Source organism: Petromyzon marinus, chromosome 4 (assembly GCF_048934315.1).
Source record: "Petromyzon marinus isolate PM22_M1 ecotype Great Lakes invasive population chromosome 4, UKy_Petmar_22M1.pri1.0, whole genome shotgun sequence".
NCBI classification, from domain to species: Eukaryota; Metazoa; Chordata; class Hyperoartia; order Petromyzontiformes; family Petromyzontidae; genus Petromyzon; species Petromyzon marinus.
Window position 1 is genome coordinate 13,945,560 of NC_133670.1, and position 17,124 is coordinate 13,962,683.

The following is a 17,124-nucleotide window of genomic DNA, read 5'->3' on the forward strand; positions in this document are numbered from 1 at the left end:
TCTTCGATGCTTTTTTTACATCTCACCTTAATTCCTGTGTCTTGTGCATCGGTCTCCCTTGCAAACATGACATCGATTGGTAAATTGTCTCTACCTGGGTTATGATTTTATAGTATTTAATGAGCTAACGTACCAATGGAGAATCAAGAGCTGATTATAATGTTAACGATGCGTTATTGCTGTTGGTATGCTTGGATGGTGTTTCGGGATTAACTCTGTTCTATCCCTGATGACCATGCTATGTTTTAGAATGCAGCCCGAACCGTCCACTTATATCACAATGCTTGTGTAAGTCGAATTATTTACCGCTTATCACATGACTAATTGATTTTGTTTGGAGTTCAATTTGTCATTGTCAAACAAATTGCCCGTTTTATAGCGACATTTGATGGACTTCTACAGCCAATAAATATCGAATGTGAACCATCAAATGTATAGGATTCTGTATGGTTTTAATTAGGGGGGAGGGGGGGGATACAATAGTTTGCTTTCGTAAAGTCCATCAACATCACAGTGGAAAATACAAGTGATCGGACCAGTTCTGCATACCACTTAGGGAGTGGGGTCGTGAAGCACGTGGTCGTGCATTATTCAGCAAAATACTGCCGATTCTCCCAGCATCCCATTAGTCAACATGATGGAATGTTGTTCTTTCTCTTCCGATGATCTCAACGTTTGTAACTGCCTTATGCTTGTAGTTCTACTCTCTTGTTTAGATCCAAAGAAATGTCTCTTCTTTACCGCAGTATACGTATTCATACACGTAGTTTCAAAAACCTTCACTCCAGTGATGCAGCGGTTTGCGCGTTGCGCTATTAAACCAGGCTACTCCCCTTGTTGCAGAGGTTAACGGTTCGAATACAGTGGCCGCGCTGATTATTACTGTGGGTGTAATAATCCTCAATATACGCACTGTATGTTTCGCAATGAACGTTGATAATACTTTAATGCCATTTGCAAAAATAGATCATTTTTCGCTGGCGTTAGGGTCCAAATTGGTAATCTTTTAAAAAATAATATCTGCAAATGAATACATTGAGATTATACACAGCAATCATCACCCCCTGCTGGTAGATTACTACCTCAAGGTTACTCTTGCAAATGAGACTCATCCTGGTCCCTTGAATTCTCACATTGTGAAACAATGAAGTTGAAATACTGGGCATGTGATATCTGATTTAGTACGGGGTTTCCCCTCCCTTTATTAAACATCACTAACCAGCGGAGATAAATTTGGTCAAACAATCCCACGACCGACACTGCGCGGGGAGGCCTTCATCTAGCAGTGGATTGACAGAGGGATGGAAATGCATTACATACATCGCTATGATGTAGAGAACCCCAAATACACCACCATACAGTGTAACATTTACACGTTTTACATATATACCGTACCTCTGTACCGAATATTATCATCCAAGTATTTTTCAGATATACTCTATAATGATGAATTGGACTCTCGCATGACTAAAGAAAATTCTGAATATATAATCTGTCAATGTATTTGAAAAATATAGCAGAGTGTTCAATATTTAATATAATCTAATAACATTGTATACAATAATTGCTATCATAGTGTAATAATGCCGTGGTAATTTGGGTGGACCGGTAGTGCACTGGTTAGGATACTGGGTTATGAGCCCGGTCGTCCTGGATTCGATTCTCAGGTGTGGCTAACACATCAGTGACGAGTGCGATACGAACCAGCATGGTCGTGAAGGATGGCCAAACAGCATCCTTGACCGACGCGGCACGAGGATGCCTTCATCCAGCAGTAGATTATTAAAGGGGCAATGTGATCCTGCACTGCACAAGCATTTCCATATATACAGTGGTAGTAACATTTCCACATTACCATACGATATAGCCATCTCCAAGATGATAGGCAATTTGGGCATGTCTTGATTTCAAGGTAGACTGCAGTATATGTAGATAAGATATGCCTGGAACAAGAATAATATTTCCAGATGCATGATTAATGTAACACCCCGTGGCAGGTTGCATAAAATACAAATTAAACACTTTCTGTCGTTACCACTGGAATCTGAGGGATATGTTTTTTTAAGAACGCTGCTATGGCTAAGGTGGAAAAAAACATCACGTAGGCTTCAATTTGCAAACAGAGGCACATGTATCATTGCAGAATTATTGAAAGTTATTGCATATATCTGCTGTGTTTTCAGGTTGTATCACGTGTTGTTCGGCACCGTTGCCTGGACGTTTCGCTACACGTGTTGTGGGGGCTTCTTGAGGACCTGAACGTGGAGCGAAAGCATGTGAACATCGTGCCCAACCACACATAGCCGGGCTCACGCAACCTGACATCGCTCACGCGGGAGACAGCTGTGCAGCGTAGCTGCGGGAAACCTACGCGGGCGTTATTGAAAATCGTAAACAGTACGTTCGAGCTGAGAGCCACCTGTAAATTAAGGGGGGTTGTTCATTGAGTCTGCAATAGGAACTTGGGGAGCATCCTGGACTTTCATTCAGCACTGTAGACAAGCGACCCTCTGGCTCCATGTCTCAATGGGCTAACGCCGAGCTCTAAAACACAGAGGGCAATAGCAACAGCAGCCGATTTGATGTCTTGATTAATTTTCGTATATTGATGTACGTGGTCGGCGGTCACGAAAACGTCCCTAAAGGCCAGCTTGCTCGTGCGGTTGGTTGGTTTCAACATTCTCTGTTGTGTTGTTCCCTGTGGTCTAAACGATGGCTGGGAACAAACAAACAAAAATCCCAGAAAATATGGGCAAACTTTTGGCCAACGTTGACAAGTGGTTGGAACCGTTGGACCAGCTTTGGCCCAAAATTCCACGCTTACTGGGATGTTTCTCTACAATCAACCACATCCAGAACTCCTCATTTGCAATCCTATTACCCTCGACTCCTATTAGTTATACGCGGGAGCTGTAGGGTCCGTGAAAACTCCCGCTACCTGCGGCCTTATTCATGCTCTGTTATCTGACATTATTCGCGACCTTTGCCATAAGTTTCCGTGTAACGGCGTCCAATTACACCCGCATTGTGTTACACTAGCGGATAAGGTGATCAGCGTGAAACACATACGCAGAGACACACACACAGACACGGAGACATCCACAGAGACACGAATACAGAGAAATAGGAGGAATAAATACGGAGACACACACACAGACACCATTTGTTTGTAAATGTTCTTGGGCAGCGCACCTCGCTTTGATGGTATGATGAACAATGGTCAAGAATAACAATGGAGTGGCAGTCAAGGAATGGAAAGTGCTCCCCCTCATCATGTTCAATGAAGAGGGGGAGCGATCTGTTCCGGTGCAGATGCTAGATGGATTGTTGCATCGTATGAAAGATTAGGTGGGCCGAGGGTGGCCTTCATCAGCAGTCGATCGATCATTGCTGATAAATATAAAAGATAATGGTGCAGTCCTGCAATTGCTTGTTCACGACACTGATGGCGAAAAGGGGAGGGGGGGGGGCCGCTAGATGGAGTTTTAGAGATCTCAGTGAGTCTCGCCAGAGAGTATTATTTTGGCATGCTCTTCTATGTTGGCCAGACATTTACACTGCTGGGGGGGGGGGGGGGGGTTTAATAAACGTGCCCATCGTTTCAGCTGCCGCGTTTGGAGATATAATTTGAACCAGCGATTTCTGGTTTGCAAATCTAGCGTGATCACCACAGCACCGTTGCAACATCGAAGATTACGATACATTTTGGGACCTCCTTTTCCAGTACCAAAATATAATAATAGGGTTTTCCCCTTTTTTTGGCAACAAAACTGAAACCTTTTTACAAGGAATCATGTCTGCATTAACCACAATACTTGTGGTCAGAATGCAAACAAAAAAACATACTCTGATAATATAAAGGCGTACAGCTGTCCGCCTTTTGACGTCCTCTGGTCTAACACCGTTTGAGACGAGGGTCAAAAGAAAGCTGTCTCTTGTGCGGACCAATCAGTTTCAAAGACAATGCATCATATATTATCAGAGTATGTTTTTTGTTTGCATTCTGACCACAGGTATTGTGGTTAATGCAGGCATGATTCCTTGTAAGAAGGTTTCAGTTTTGTTGCCAGAAAAAAGGGGAAAAACCTATTCTTATTACGATAAATTATTCACAGTATCAGTATGTACAACAAACAAAAATAACACGAAACATACGCGCAGCGGCTGGTGATTGTGCGGGCTTTATGGGCAGTGTCTCAATTGGCTGCATGGGCAGGATTCACGCCGTCGGAAGGTGCAGGTTGCCTGCCCCTCGAGTAAATTATGAATGAATCGGCGAACATAATACAACGCGCCTAGCTTCTCAAGTTTAGTCCCTCCACGTAAAACGAATGTTTTGCACATCGCATTGGCCACACGGCTCTCCGAGAGGATGTGTCTAAATCTGCGGCATTGGTGGTAATGCGGTACGGACAAAGTAAGTGCACGTAGGTATAAAATAAAATGTTCAAATTTTCTTGCTGTGTTTTTCACACCTGATGATGATTGCTTGTGTTGGAGTCGAAACATCGTGAGAATGTTATTTTTTTATATTTTTATTATTTTATTGTTTCCCTTCTACGTGACTTTACCGAAAGAATCAATAATATAATTAAATCCAAGTTTAAAATCGTCATCATCGTTAATATTTGACATAATATGCAAATTAGTTGGCTTGTGACGTCACTCCCATTGCCACCTTTTGGCCCACGCCCCCTTTCCGTCACGCCCCCTCCCCCAACCACAGCGCGTTGTGTTCCTCCGCCGCCGTCGGCGGTGCGCTTCGGTCCTCCCGAGGGGGCGGGTGGTGGGCGGCAAGAGGGGAGGGGGTTGTGTGTAGGCGGGTCGTGAGTTGTGCGCTTCCGCGCTCGTCAGCTAGCGCCGCGCCGGGCGATGTGGAGGAGGAAGTGCAGGAGCTGTCGCCGCCGTCCAGGCTGCTGCTGCTGCTGTTATTGTTGAGGAAGCCGGAGCTGTTTAAAGGAATCCTCGCGAGCGGGGCTCGGACACCGCGAGGGAGGAGGATCAATGCCGGCCTGGCTGCGGCAGCGTCGAGCCCGGTGAACGGTGAGTGTGTTGTACGTGAACGTGTGTCTGAATGAATGTGTGGTGAGTTAACGCGTGTGTGTGTGTGGTAGTGTGTGTGGTAGTGTGAATGTGCGTGTGTGGGGGTCATTCAGAAGTGCTCGCAAACACCACTTGCCCCCAAAAGTCTGATGAGGCTAATACGGTGGTGGGGGGGGGGTGATCTTTGTGTATTGTTTGTGTGAATGTGAATCTGTGTGGATGCGTGTGGGTGAGTGGGGTTTGTGGTAGGTGGAATGTGCCCAATGCGTTTGGGTGAGTGGGGTTTGTGGTGGGTGGAATGTGTCCAATGCGTGTGGGTGAGTGGGGTTTGTGGTGGGTGGAATGTGTCCAATGCGTGTGGGTGAATGAATGTGAGTTGAGTGAATGCGCGTGGGTGAGTGTGGTGTGAGTCAACGTGTGGGTGAGTGTTCGTGCGTGGCAGGGTGAATTAATGTGTGTGTATGTGAATTAATGTGTGTGTATGTGAATTAATGTGTGTGTGTGAATTAATGTGTGTGTATTAATGTGTGTGTGAATTAATGTGTGTGTGTGAATTAATGTGTGTGTATGTGAATTAATGTGTGTGTGAATTAATGCGTGTGTGTGTATTAATGTGTGTGTGAATTAATGTGTGTGTGAGTTAATGTGTGTGTGAGTTAATGTGTATGTGTGAATTAATGTGTGTGTGTGAATTAATGTGTGTGTGTGTCTCGCGAACAGCACTTGCCCCAACAGTCTGTTGAGGCTATACGGGGGATCTTTGCGTGTGGCTATATACGTGTGTGGTTGTGTGGTCGTGTTGCTCCCTGCGTGTTCATAGCGAGCAGCTTTCCCTGGCTATGAACGACGCTTGCCCCCACATCGTTACCGGGGTGTGGGGGGACGTTGTCTCTGTGATGTATATCTGTCCGATTGTGCACTGCCTCGTCGTGTGCGCTCGTGGACAATGATCGCTGTTGGACATCCGCGTGTCCCTGTACACGAGCGTGCTTCTTCCAAGTGTATCTATTCATCTCTTTGCATTGTATACCCGTTGTGTTAATGTATGAGCACAGTCTTGTGTCCACTGCGTGTACGTTGTCCATGCCCTGAGTGAGTGAGTATGTATGGGTCCGTGAATGCGGATATTGTATTTATATTATACGCGTGTGTGTTTAATTTTCGGCACGAGTGCGTCGTGATTGTTGTATTACGAACAACCTCACGTTGCCTTTCGCGTGGCTACCGAATAGCTATTCACGAAACAAAGTACTGGTATGTTGAGTTTGGTCAGACGTGTTAAGACTTACACGGGAGGTGTGGGCAAAGGAATTTCACTGCGTGAGATGTATGGGTGTGTGTGTGTAAGGATGTAAGTCGTGCAGGGCGTGTGTGTGTGTGCTATTGTTGTACAGGTATAAGTATTGTATAGGGCCGCGTGTAAAGTACGTGTGCATACTCGTCATACATCATGCTCGCCTGACTGACAGCCCTTGCCCAACAAGCCTGCATTGCCTTCGTGGGGATCGTTTAGTCGGGTGTACGGCGTGTCCCCCTATATGCAAACCGAGCATCAGATGTGCGATTTGAGTGGTTGTGTGTTTGTGTTGAACTTCTATTCGCACCGTACGTAGCCGACCACGCGAATCGGAGGTTGGGTCGTTTGCCTTGCGCGTGTGTCTATTCTACCCACGTGCATGCTACTGCGTGTGTGTGTGTAAGTAGGGATCGGTGGCGCAGTGGTTGACACACTGCGATTCACCGACGCCCGATGACATTGGTGGGAAGTGAAAAGTCCGGGTTTCTCAAAACCATCTTCGTCCACGCACTGTGACCAGCGGGCGTGAAAGTGTGGAAGATATATAACCATTAAAAATACCAAACCGGGCCACGTAATGACAACTTGAGTTGTACATTTATAAATGTCGGTGTATAGTGCTGTAGTGCTGTAGCACTCGTGTGTGTGTGTGTATTTAGCTGTTGTTGTGTTTATCACTGCACCAGGTACATGTTAATGTTTGGTGTTACATTGTCAGAGTACAGTCTATCCATAGCGCACTACATTGTGCTGTGTGAACCGGCCAGGTGGCATAGCAGTAGGGAGTGGCTGACGATTTGCAGGTTGCAAGTTCAAAGTCTGGTTGGGGGTTGTTGACTCATCATCCCCCTTGGGTCGAAAAATAAGTAAACGCCTTGTAGTTGAAGTTGACTGGTTGTACCATGGAGAACTCGCCCCCGCCATAGGAATGTGGAATTTCTTCCTCTGGCTCAGAGCCTGCCAAAGAAGGCGATGATGGGCACGCTCCTGAGAAGGCAGACACACGTTAACTTTGACAGTGATTGTATCAGCGGAAGCGCTGAAATGTGTGTGTTGTCAGTTGTCCTTGGTACTTTTCGTGTGTTTCAGAGTGAACATTGTGAACCTTGCACCAAAGTTGCTGGGAGACGGGGTTCTCAAGGGCAACAGCTCCGTAGAGGTGGTGGGGGGGGGGGGCTTGAGGAGGCTTACCCCCCCCCCCCATGAAGGCTCGGCCCCATTTATAAATTCTGATTAAGTCGTAATACGTCAATACAATATTTAACACGGGCAACAATCAAGTGATGAGGCATCAAAGCCTTTACCCGTACATATGGGAGTGTTCGCTGGGGCATAACGCGCGATCAAAAAAAAAGCCATTCGTACCGTTACTCAATTGAGTTCACTTCTTTATATTTGGACAAGACAAGTCTTTGTAAAATCTTGACTTAAAGCTTTCGTGACTGCAGGAATTCATACTTTTTGGGGTCTTTCGGTGAAGTCGCGTAGATAGGTTCAAAGAAAATAACAAAAAAAATAACAAAAGAAACTGCGACGTTTCGATCGCAACACAAGCGTTCGTCATCAGGAAGAATAAAGATGACGAACGCTCGTGTTGATCGAAACGTGGTCGTGGTCATTCTCTTTGAATCTGTCGACGTGACTTTACCGAAAGACCCAAAGAATAAGTGTATGTAACATTGTCGATGTCATGCTCCCTCCCACTCCCCGGAGTTTTTGTTTCTATGCCCCACCCCCCCTTTAAACAAGGTTACCCCGACAGGGCTGGAGAGAAGGTTCCCAGGGGGTAGGGGGTCCAGGGAGGGAATGTATTGCCTGCGCTGTCTAGCAATGCACCATGGACCATCGACAATGTTGCTCAAGGCCTCGAGTTGGGTGGCCCATGTTACCAACCCATCTCACCGTGTACAATCTGTTAACTACTTTACGCGCGATTCTGTAATGCCGCTACGTGGCACGCACGATGAACATTTTCGGTTTATTCGGGCTAAGGGCTGGCTTGCGATGTTGTCGGTTGTTTGCTCAAATCGCACATTGAGTTGGAACTTGAAGGGTAAGGTTCAAGGTACAATTAAGTCAACGACAACCCTGATCTCAGCCCAAAGCTACCTATCTAGTGTGTAGATGCGTGATGGAAACACTGTCTTCCAAAATCTGAACAGTTGCCACCAGGTCCTTGGCATTGTCTTTCTGACGTGTATTGCATTTGTGCAAAAGGATCACTAAACAAAGATATAAAATCTGTCCAAGATGTTCTTAGTTGCACTTTTTTCAGTTTGGTAGATCACAATCTGCTTGTGAACAATACATTCATCATCACCTGTGATATATCCACTACTAGATAAATGCCCCCCACGTCATTAATTATCCCTTACGGTTTCATAAAATAACAATTCTAGCTCGCGCAGATGAGCTAATCTCCTTACTCCTCCACTGTGGTCATCCTCGGGGGTGTGTTCCAAAAGTTGACTGCCACTCCATCGTGAAGTCCCGACCTCTGGTTAGCATTACCTGGAGCCCACTTATTTATCTTAACAGTCAAGATGATGTCTCTAATTTGTGTTTGTTCTCCGATCTACGTGTTCCTCTTTCTGTCTCTTGCTGTGATTCCAAGCGTGCACCCTCTTCATGTTTGGTGTACCTTTCAGCTTTTTCCAAGGGCCTTTGAGAATGTTCATGTGTCCAATAAACATATCGTAGCAGATGGATGCACTGATTGATAAATGTCTTCTTTATGCAGATTTGAATGTTGCTTATAATTTTCAAATTCAATTTCTTAAACACTCCAACCCGCTTGTAGTATGCCTATTTGTTTTATCATTTTGATCCTGGTGCACCTTCAATAATCGCCCAAGATATACATTCACTCATGTGTTTTCCCGGTGTCCCTTCCCCGAATATCTTAATTTATTCAGTTAACATGTTGTACATGCATTTAGTTTTACTCATTTATTTTGAGGCCCGATTTTAAACCTTTATTACATTTTTCAGAATCTTTATTTAGACTGGAGGAATCCAATGAGCTATGAAGCTCTTTTTGACAGATGTCCAGTAAATTTCTTAAATCATTCCCTGCATTTAATTTCCATTGGTTGTCATAATGACCGTCATCGGTAAATCAGAGATGGCTAAAGAATATACTTATGTTTGTCTTTATTTCCTTAATCCAACCACTGGATGACATTCTCATGTCACCTTGAATAACTTAGGTGAGAGCGTTTATCCTTGTCTTATTCCCCTTCTGATATGTATTTTTGTTCATGCAATTTTTGGTGGAGCTGTCCCATCGGTTTGCAAGCTTGCCTACTTGGATTGCAAACATTTTGTCAATTTCCTTTTCATAGTCTACACAGGCTTGGCATAATTAGATACATTTATTGAGTTGTTTTTATGAGAATATGATTGATTCCAATGTATGTGGTTGATGATAGAAACACTTTCTGAATGCAGCTTTCTCAAATAGTTACTTGGCATATAAAGTGCCTATTATTATGTTCCCAATCAACTTATTGAATACTTTGTGTGCGAGATCAAAGGCACATTTGTCTGTAACTCTTAAGTCAATTTTGTCTCAGATTTTTTAATATAGAATAATGATTGAGGCATCATTCCATGACTGAGTCATTTAATTGCTTTGTAAGAATGCGGTAGATAGGTCTGCACATTTTTTTTACAACTGCCGATTCTGCTTATTTGATGATTTCCAAAGTTATTCTTTCTGGTCCAGGAGCTTTCCCTTTTTTTCACACTGTCACGAGCAGTATTCACTACTTTCAAGTGGTACTTATGATCAGTTTAACACGTAGGCTTTCGCGACCAATATTATTCATAATAAATGTTTTTGGGTTAGATCGCGTTATTTATAAATGTATCGTAACCCTCCACCACCCGACACGGCCAATCAGCAAAAAAGTGTCACGTTGACAAAAGACAATTAGTTCACTACTTTAGCCCACCGGTGTGTTGAAGTGTGAATCCACAACATTTACAGTTTGAGTACGACGTTTCGCTGGTATTTACATCCAGCATCATCGGGCAATTCGCCAGCATGGTGAAGCCCTCACTTGCTCCCGGTCTTAAATAGAGCAGCAGGGTGACGTCATCATTTAACTCATTCAGGTGCAGTAATTATATATTTTGATTTAAAGCTTTCGTGACTGCAGTAATTCATATTCTTAGCTCTTTCGGTAAAGTCACGTTGAAGGGAAACAATAAAATAATAATATATATAAAACAAAAAAAATTCTCACGACGTTTCGACCATAACACAAACGGTCATCATCAGGTGTGAAAAACCATCATCAGGTGTTTCTTGCCGTTGGTTTTTCACACCTGATGATGACCGTTTGTGTTATGGTCGAAACGTCGTGAGAATTTTTATTGTTTTATATATATTTTATTGTTTCCCTTCAACGTGACTTTAGCGAAAGAGCTAAGAATAGTAATTATATAATCGATTGGTAATCAGTCAATGGTTATGATTAGTAATGAGTTGTAGATTAGTAATTAGTTGTAATGTGTGTGTTATTGTGATTATATGCTACGTTAGTAATCCGTTAATTAGTATGTGTTTCCCCTATAAGGAATTGTAATATGTATTATTTAATAATACGCTTCCAAGCTGCACTAAGCCTATAGCTATCAGAGCAATTAAAGCTATTTCTATTTCTCTCAATTTCAATGGATTCTCTAATTAGTCTTTGCCAGTAATAATTAGTTTTACACAACACTTCAACGTTATCAAAATCAATTGAGTGTTCTTGTTGACAAGCATGTTCTGCCACTGCCGACAGTTGTGTTTGAGATCATTTAATATTTATTTGGTGTTCTTTTAGTCTTATGCTGATGTTATGTCCTGTCTGTCCAATATAGCATCTGCCACATAAACAATTAATCCGATATACACCTTCTGTTGATAATTTAGGTAATTCGTCTTTAGTGCAAGATACTAGTTTTTGAATTTTGTGTACCGAGTTAAATGATGACGTCACCCTGCTGCTCTATTTAAGACCGGGAGCAAGTGAGGGCTTTACCATGCTGGCGAATTGCCCGATGATGCTGGATGTAATTACCAGCGAAACGTCGTATTCAAACTGTAAATGTTGTGGATTCACTCTTCAACACACCGGTGGGCTAAAGTAGTGAACTAATTGTCTTTTGTCAAAGTGACACTTTTTTTGCTGATTGGCCATGTCGGGTGGTGGAGGGTTACGACACATTTATAAATAACGCAATCTAACCCAAATACCTTTATTATGAATAATATTGGTCGCGAAAGCCTATGTTAAACTGACTAACCTCTGGGGAGGATACTTTTCTTAAAACCAGAAAGTTGGAGAAGCTCCGCATTAAGCGGAATAAATTGATATCTTCACTGGCGTTCCTCAAAAGGTGCAGAGATTCAAAGGTAATACCCAACGCAGTTGAAATAACACATCACATAAAGTATTCTAAAGCTAACCAAATACTACACAAAGCTAGTGAATTATTATTAATAGAGAGAATACAGCACAACAGGAGTGAATTATCTTACATTTGGGAATCGCTAAAGCAGTTACACCTTGATATAAGCAATATTATATCCATGCATTATTGGAATATAATCGATACCATAACACAACAATCGTTTGATAATGTGTTTAATCTAACAAAAACTAACCAAATGAATACATTTTCTAGACTTCATAATAAACAAATCCCTACTAAAACGAACAATTTAAAAACAAAACCGTAATGAACTTGACTAACACTGTTTTAACTAGTGACATGATCTCTGTCCTATCTAAAGGCCTTAACTTTGCCATTACCCCACGCACAATTCCAGTGGATGAGATAATTGCTGAGGTAGAATCAGAAGTAAGACTCCTTCCACATAATGAGGCAGAGATGACTAGACACGAGGTTGCCAAAATAATTGAGAATAGCAAAGTTCCAAGTAATTATTAGCTCTAACGAAGCAAAAGCCTTAAGAGAGCTCCGTGTACATAAAGATATCTAAATCCTGGCAGCTGATAAAGGCCGCACTACTGTAGTGATGTCACGAGCCGATTATGATAATAAAATTAGAAATTTACTAGAGGAAAGTACCTACATTAAAATTAAACGAGATCCAACTAATACTTTAGAATGTAAGACTACTGCAATAATTGCACATTCATTAATCCCTAAGAATGAGCAACACCAAATTAAGCCAAGGGCCTCAAAACCACCTAGACTGTATGGGCTACCAAAGATTCATAAAATCGGCATCCCATTACGACCCATAGTCAGTACAATTGGCTCTGCCACTTATAAATTAACAAAATATGTAACTAAACAAATACAGCCCTACATCGGTAGGACATCTTTCGTGACAGGGGATTTAAGAAACACCGCTTCAACTGCTACGCCAGGAGATGTAAATGGCGACCTCTGTTTTTTTCAAATCCACGGGGTTTTCACAGCATTTATTTTTGTTTGGAAAATTGCAAGACAAAATAACAATTAGTAAATGTGACTCTACATAATATGCACACTCTACTGCGGTAATGTTTAAATTAACTTATATATATTAAATGCTGGCATCTTGACACAATGTGAAAGCCATTTTTAATAATGCACCACGTCTGAAACAAATGAAAATGTGTCTTATCTCTCTCTCAAATTTCACACTTAACTTATAATTTAGCAATCTTTGAAATAACGTAATCAACCAGACCATGCGTCAATTGTGTTTTGACTGACCCTTTGTGTTGTATTATATTGTTTCCAAATTTTACTATGTCTTGTTCGATTTAGTGTGCTTCTCCATCTCTCTTTGTCTCCCCTACATGCTAAGGCCTCGGCACAGAGACCCTGTCTCTCTGTGTCCCATACGTGTGTCTCTCTCTTTGTGTCTCTGTGTTAACTCCCTCTACTTAGGTGTCTGTATATATGTCTACGGTTCTGTGTTTCCTCTCTCTCTCTCTTAAATTTAGCTATTCTGTGCCTGATGATGATTGCTTGCGTTGCAATCGAAACGTCGTATGCTATTATGTAGTATGCTATTATGTAATTTTATTATTTTTTATTTCTACGTGACTTTACCGAAAAACCAAAGAGTAATTCCTGCAGTCACGAAAGTGCCAACTCAAGTGTGATTAAAGATATTAAACTTAATCCTAATGATATTCTGGTAAGTTTTGATGTGATTTCTCTATTCACTAAGGTTCCAGTGAACGAATCGCTTAAATTACTTGATACACTAGTAAAGAATACGGGTTTACCAAAAGATATTCCGAAACTTGATGACCATTGTTTAAATAACACTTACTTCTTATGGAGAGGGGATTTCTTTAAACAAAAGGAAGGAGCAGCAATGGGCTCTCCTTTATCTCCTGCTATAGCAAATCTGTACATGGAAAACTTTGAAATAAGAGCACTTGCCTCGAGCACATTAAAACCATCTTTTTGGTTTAGATATGTGGATGACACTTTGGTTGTCTGGCCACATGGTAAAGATACTCTTAATGATTTTCTAAATTATCTTAATGCACAAAACCCGGCCATCCAGTTCACCATGGAAATGGAGGTGAATAACACACTCCCGTTCCTAGCTATTTTGCTTGGACATGGCCTAAACGGTAAAATAACACACAGCATTTACAGAAAGCAAACGCACACTGATGCCTATCTGAATGCAGATTCGCATCATCATCCAGCTCAGAAATCCTCTCTTATCAAGATGCTCACACATCGGGCTAAAACAGTGTCAGATGGTGAAAGTCTAGTGAGAGAGATCAAACACGTTAAAGAAGCATTACGACAGAATGGCTACAATAATACTCAAATTAACAGAGCACTGAATGCCAAATCACGATTGCAAAGCAACACTGCTGAAAGTGATCAGATTGTTAAAACTATTAAAATTCCATATATCTCAGGAGTAACTGACAAATTAGCCCGTGTTTTGCAAAAGCAAAACATTACAGTAAGATTTGGTACAATACACAAAATTCAAAAACTAGTATCTTGCACTAAAGACGAATTACCTAAATTATTAACAGAAGGTGTATATCGGATTAATTGTTTATGTGGCAGATGCTATATTGGATAGACGGGACGTAACATCAGCATAAGACTAAAAGAACACCAAAGAAATATTAAATTATCTCAAACACAACTGTCGGCAGTGGCAGAACATGCTTGTCAACAAGGACAATCAATTGATTTTAATAACGTTGAAGTGTTGTGTAAAACTAATTATTACTGGCAAAGACTAATTGGAGAATCCAGTGAAATTGAGAGAAATAGAAATAACTTTAATCGCTCTGATAGCCATAGGCTTAGTGTGGCTTGGAAGCGTATTATTAAATAATACATATTACAATTCCTTATAGGGGAAACATATACTAATTAACGGATTACTAACGTAGCATATAATCACAATAACACAGATTACAACTAATTACTAATCTACAACTCATTACTAATCATAACCATTGACTGATTACCAATCGATTATATAATTACTGCACCTGAATGAGTTAAATGATGACGTCACCCTGCTGCTCTTTTTAAGACCGGGAGCAAGTGAGGGATTTACCATGCTGGCGAATTGCCCGATGCTGGATGTAATTACCAGCGAAACGTCGTATTCAAACTGTAAATGTTGTGGATTCACTCTTCAACACACCAGTGGGCTAAAGTAGTGAATTATTTGTCTTTTGTCAACGTGACACTTTTTTTGCTGATTGGCCGTGTCGGGTGGTGGAGGGTTACGACACATTTATAAATAACGCGATCTAACCCAAAATCCTTTATTATGAATGTTACTTATGATGCTGTACTTTCTTCTCTTCATCCGACATCTAAAGTACTTTTATTGCTGAGATATGTTTTTTCTCTTTAGAGAACTTAAACCTCCTCTATTAATTTCAGGATTCTATCGCTGGTGTGGTATGTACCATTTCTGAATTACCAGCCATCAACTTCCATGTTGTTGCTTTAAGCCCCCATTGTTTGCTATGACATTTTGAATGATTTTTGTTGTGCTCTTTGATTTATTTTCCGATTTTAATGAATAGTTTTACATAGTTGTGTTTTTGATCTTTTGCTTGGCATATTTGCCCATATCGTATCTCTCCTCTTCACATGTTTTCTGGTTACAAAAAACGTGTTCAGTGCATTCTTTTAAAGGTGGCAATTATTTTATCTATTTCCCTAAAGCTAGTCTGAATTCTGCTACCTCCTGACTGAGATGGTTGATGTGAACTGCCTTTTTTGCCTGTGATGAGCGTTATCCTCCTTTTGGCTACGTTGAAGTGTAAGTTGAATTGTATCACCTGCGAGCACTTCCCGTGTTGAATTTGGTGAGGATAGAGATGTGTCCAACAATCTGGAGTTTGTCTCTGAGTTAGATTAATTTCTAATTCCCCCATTTGGGCTCCTCCCTGTCCCTATCCTAGACTCCTTTTTGATATGTTACTATCCACGTTGACTGCAAATGCCAATAGATGATCTTTGTCAATCCTTATTCCAATGCCAAACTTACCAACCAATAATGATGTCTCATTGCAATTTTGTTAATTCCTTTACACATTTGCTATATGTTTACACATTCAAGGATTTTTAGAACATATACTTAAATATCAGAATAGATTTTTTTCCCCTTTTATCTGGCAACAAAACAGGTGTTAAGTTGTTAAAACACCAAACTGAAACCTTTTACAAGGAATCAAGTCTGCATTAACCACAATTCTTGTGGTCAAAATGTAAACAAAAACCATACTCTGATAATATATGCTTTGTCTTTTAAACTGGTTGGTCCACACCAGACAACTTTCTTTTGAGCCTTGTCTCAAACGGTGTTAGAACAGAGGAAGCCTTTTGGCCTTCTATGGTCTAACACCGTTTGAGACGAGGCTCAAAAGAAAGCTGTCTCTGGTGTGGATCAATCAGTTTAAAAGACAAAGCATATATTATCAGTGTTTTTTGTTTGCATTTTGACCACAAGTATTGTGGTTAATGCAGACATGATTCCCTGTTAAAGGTTTCAGTTCGGTGTTTTAACAACTTAACACCTGTTTTGTTGCCAGATAAAAGGGGAAAAACCTATTCTCATATTTTGGTACTGACATAGGAGGTCCCATGATATGCTTAAATAATGTTTAAGTAATTGTTGGAGAGCTTTAATATTAGCTGAGAAACTGTATCCAATGTACTCTTGAATCCTGAAATTACATGTTTGATTTCCGGAGAAACTAAAATTCCACTTCCATAATTACTGTAATCTGTCTGTACCGAAGATAGACTAGGCAGACACTTTTCAGATGTAAGGAGTTCTCTCTTTTTTTTCTCACCTCACCGAATCAACGTATGTCCCAAATTTACTTCTCTCAAGTCTATCTCCTGTTCAACAAGGTTTGATTATTCGGGTCGAGTCTATGTGTTGTTATGTAGCAATGGTCAGATAAAAGAAGGCGTCTTGTTCCTACCCAGTGCTTATTATAACACCCCATGTGTTCCTTCACCTTATCTGTCGATGCAAAGCTTAGTGAAACCTCAGTTGCTGGTTACCGTGGTTCAGGCCCTCACGACCATTATGGAATAATATATGACTATACTTCACCACCCTGGTCCGTGCAAGTCAGATGAAAATACGCCTCTGACATGGGGAGCACACCACTCACGCACGACGGTGTACCTCTGACTACTGCCTCAAAAAATAAGCATTGTTAATCAAAAGCAATGACATTAGGGATTTATCCAAGCACAGTTCAGAGCTATAATGGTGCCTGATGAGGCTGCGTATACCAAATGAATGA

General features: G+C 41.4%; 1 protein-coding gene across 3 annotated transcripts in view; it reads left to right on the top strand.

Moving 5' to 3' along the window:
- Positions 1–4,802: 4,802 nt before the first annotated feature.
- Positions 4,803–17,124, top strand: part of GALNT13 (polypeptide N-acetylgalactosaminyltransferase 13) — a 117,782-nt gene continuing 105,460 nt past the window's right edge. The window contains exon 1 of one of the 3 annotated variants that reach the window (XM_076057592.1): positions 4,803–5,043. The gene's annotated coding sequence lies outside the window, so the exon portion shown is untranslated. The remainder of the gene's footprint in view (positions 5,044–17,124) is intronic. The other 2 variants (XM_032946085.2, XM_032946086.2) reach the window with 2 other exon arrangements.